This window comes from Monodon monoceros, unplaced genomic scaffold, assembly GCF_005190385.1.
Source record: "Monodon monoceros isolate NGI ecotype Baffin Bay Population unplaced genomic scaffold, NGI_Narwhal_1 Contig543_ctg1, whole genome shotgun sequence".
Taxonomy (NCBI): Eukaryota; Metazoa; Chordata; class Mammalia; order Artiodactyla; family Monodontidae; genus Monodon; species Monodon monoceros.
Window position 1 is genome coordinate 547 of NW_021701272.1, and position 3,713 is coordinate 4,259.

At 56.3% G+C, this 3,713-nt stretch overlaps 1 pseudogene; it reads left to right on the forward strand.

Moving 5' to 3' along the window:
* Positions 1–1,857: 1,857 nt before the first annotated feature.
* LOC114890267 lies at positions 1,858–3,707 on the forward strand (annotated as a pseudogene).
* The last annotated feature ends 6 nt before the right edge of the window (positions 3,708–3,713 follow it).

Sequence of the window (3,713 nt, forward strand, 5' to 3'; positions counted from 1 at the left end):
CCAGTAGAGATGCCAGGAGTAAGTATCTGCACCTGCTGTGTTAACTCTCTTCTCACAGGGAGCTGTATAAACTATATTTCTTAGTGAGAAAAGATAGTGTACCCTTCAAATCAGAAGCCCACAACCCAGGGGTCTGGCCCCCAGAGCGGTTTTATGCGGTGCCAGCTGGTCTCTGGAGGCCAGAGCCTGGCCTGGAAGGGATCCCAAAAAACCAATCTCTTTTTCAAAATAAATGTTATTTTCTCATTTTATTGTTTATTAATTACAACATTTATATTAGTTAATTCTCCCTTTCTGCTTTTTTTTTCCCTAGGAGCAGAATGACTAGAATCTTTCATGTTTTCCTGGTTGACGTTGTTAGTGTTGAAGACTCTGGCTTTTTAAATGAAAAAAGTCGTGCTGTTCACTCATTCAAGGACCTCTTTCAAGTGTCTTTCCAGGTCCAGCTTCTTTCTTCCACACCCACTGGATAGGTTACTACAGGCAAGTTTATTCAATCTAAAAATGCACCCAAGCTGGGTCCATCAGATTCTCTGTCCTGGGAATTTGAAATTGGAGCTCAAAATTACGACAGAGATTTTTTTCACTTCATGAATGAAGACATTGTATCTTCAATCTTCGACTCCCAGTTAACATTGAGCGAGACCAGATCCTGCAGTGTCACTAATTTCACAGTCTTCTGGTAGGGAGGAGGGTGAGTGAAAATGGAGAGGAAAACTTAAATTAAGAGCAGATATGATTGGGGGGGGTCATGGAAAAAAAGTCAAGAAAGGCTCACGGGAGGATGCAATCCTGTCCTAAGGAACAAAAAGGACTTTGTTCTTTTCCTATTTTCTTATGTTCCACACAGGTGACAACATCTCTGCTCCCTAAATGTCCAAAAGTCAAATTGCTCACAGAGTATAAAAATGATCCTGTTCTCAAAGAGCTAAAAACATCTTAATCTCAGAATTATTCCTTGCCTATTAACCATACTTCAACCACATATCTGTAATAGTTCATGTCTATCATAAAGGGTTTTCCTTTCAGAATTAAACTTAATCCCACGCTAAATGCACATTTGATGAAATCATAACTATATGCTTTCAGTTTATCTAATGTTTTCCATCTTTGTTTCAATTCTAACTTTTGGGTCTGCTGGACAATCATTTTCAAAGATATCAGTCAATGAGTAAAAATAAAACACCCAAATAATCTTGTCAATGCTGCTTTACTATACAAAGGCAGCAATACATCTGACGCCGGCTGCTGGCTGATAAGGCGCTTCCAGGCCATCAAGCTGCTGTCTCATTGGACCTGCGTGCACGACTTTAATTTGGCGTAAGTCAACTTAGAGGTGCCAGTCTGGGGACACTTCTCAGTTTGAGAGTCAGCAAAAGGAGGGGTTAATTCCAAAAGAGTTCGTGTGCAAAGCGGGGTGAAAACGCTCCAGCGGCTCCCAGGCCTGGAGTCCAGGCGCGGGCGGGGAGAGCGCTCGGGGCGCAGGGCTGGGGTCGCGAGCGGCCGCGTCTGCGAGGCCCGCAAGGCGAGCCCAGGTGAGGCGTCGGCGGTACCAGAGAGCGAGCAAGAGCCGGTGAGCGTGGTGGCGCAGGTGAGACACACACACACACACACACACACACACACACACTCCCAGGAATTATTCAAACGGGGCCTGGCACCCCCTGCCCGCTCCCCATCGATCGCAGCGCGGGTCCCCATCGGCGGCAGCCTGCGGCCCGGCCCCTGCGGGAATCCCCTCCCGGCGGCTGCCTGCTCCCGGTGCGACCTCCCGGCTAGGCGGAGGTGGAAGCGGAGGCCGGGGAGGGCGCCCCATCCAGGGCCCTGCCCGCCTCCCGCCGCCGCCCCCGCCGCCGCCGCCGCCGCCGCTTCGCTTTCGCTTTTCCCCGCGGCGCCGCCCGCCGAGTCCCGGGTTTCGTTTTCGACGCGCGGGGCGGGACCGGGAGGCGCCCATGGTCTTTGGCCGCCGCCCGCGCGCCCCACTGCTGCTCGCGCGTCTCTCGGGGCTGCGGCGCGGGGCCTGCGGTCGGGCCATGGCGCCGCCGCGCTGCTTCGCGCTGGAGCTGCCCGGCTGCACCCTGGCTCACTTCGCAGTGGGAAACGAGGCCCTGGGCGCGCGCCCCGACCCCGGCGTGGCCGCGCTCCTGGGCCCCCCCGGGCCGCAGCTATTCTCTGAGCGTGCCGGTGGCCGGGAGCGCGGGCTGCGCGGCCCGGCTGCACCAGCGCTTGCTGCACCAGCTGCGGCGCGGCCCCTTCCGGCGGTGCCAGCTGCGCCGCCTGCTGTGATACCAACCGGGCGGCGGGGCGGGGGGCCTGCAGCACGGCTTCCTTCTCTGCGACCCCCGCGACAGCCCCGACACCCGGAGCGCTCTGCTGGCACTGCTGGATGCTTGCCCGGAGGCTCCGCGCCCGCGCCTGGCCGAGTTCTCCGGCGACCCGCTCTGCCGGCTGTGGCAGCTCCCGTGGGAACGGCAGGACGGCCTGGGGTGGCGGCAGCTGGGCCGCGAGCGCGTCGTGCCCGTGCCGAGCCCGTGCTGCACCCGGTGGTGCGGGACCTGCCTAGCTCCGGCGTCTTCCGCCGCCGGGAGGCCGCCCGCGCCGTTTTGGAGGCGGTAAGAGTTGGATCTCTTCCCAGCGCTCAGGGTGGATCCCCCAGGCCAGGGAAGTGGACACCGTGCGCTCTCCGCGGGGCTGGCCTGTCCAGACCTCCCTTTGCCAGGGAGTTGCTTTACTCCCGAGCGCAAATCTGGTGGTGAAGGTCGCCGGCGGGCCAGCCTCTGTTTAGACACCGTGGCTCTTTCCAGATTCTTGCTCGCCAGGGACCCCCAACCCCATGGGGGAAACTGACATCCCAACAGGAGCGGTGCGGCTCCCGCGCTGGCGGTGCCCGAGGTGGGGGTGGGGGTGTGCCGCTGGGTACAGGGAAAGCAATGCCATCTTGGAAGTGAGGACCCTGTTCCGGGAGGTCGGGGTGTAGAGAAAGGGCATGAGCTTGGGGTTTTAAGAAACTTAGATTAAGCGGTGCCTGCTTGCTTACTGGCTGCCACCCAGACACTCGGCTACTCCGTGTTGCTTTGTGCCTTTTCATCTGTAAAATACCTGCCTTGCAGTGTTAGGACAGGGAAGCATCTGACCCACAAGAGGTGCTCGGTGCGGGACAGCTAAGATTCTGCCTGAGCGCAGCCTGGGCAGGTCCCTAGGCTGCACTATGGGTCTTAGATACCTTGTATGAGCCTTGGGATAGTATTCCCGAGTGGTTAAGATTGCAAGACCTGGGTCTGAATCCAAACTCTGGCATGTATTACCTGTGTTACTTTCAGTAAGTTTATTAAACATGCTTCTTTGCCTTGGTTTCCCTGATCCGGAGATGGGGTTAATAACGGTAGCACACTCACAGGGTTCTCTTCAACAGTGGCCAGGTTAATACTGTGAAAGCACTTAGACTGTTGCCTGGCTCAGAGTAAGCACGTAAGAAGAAAATACATGTCTGGGCCTCTCTGTAGAGGTGCTGTGAGTACACGTGAGGTCATGCACAGTTCAAAACCTGGAATCTCCCGGAGACGCCGCCCTACCCGCTTGGTGATTGCAGTGCTTGGCACTCTTCTGAGCCCCCAAGAGCTTAGCAGAGGACGGGATGCTGACTGCTTTCTTTGGAGCCTACAGTGTGGCTGATTTCCCACATTTGTGACACACAGGGCCCATGGTTCCACTGT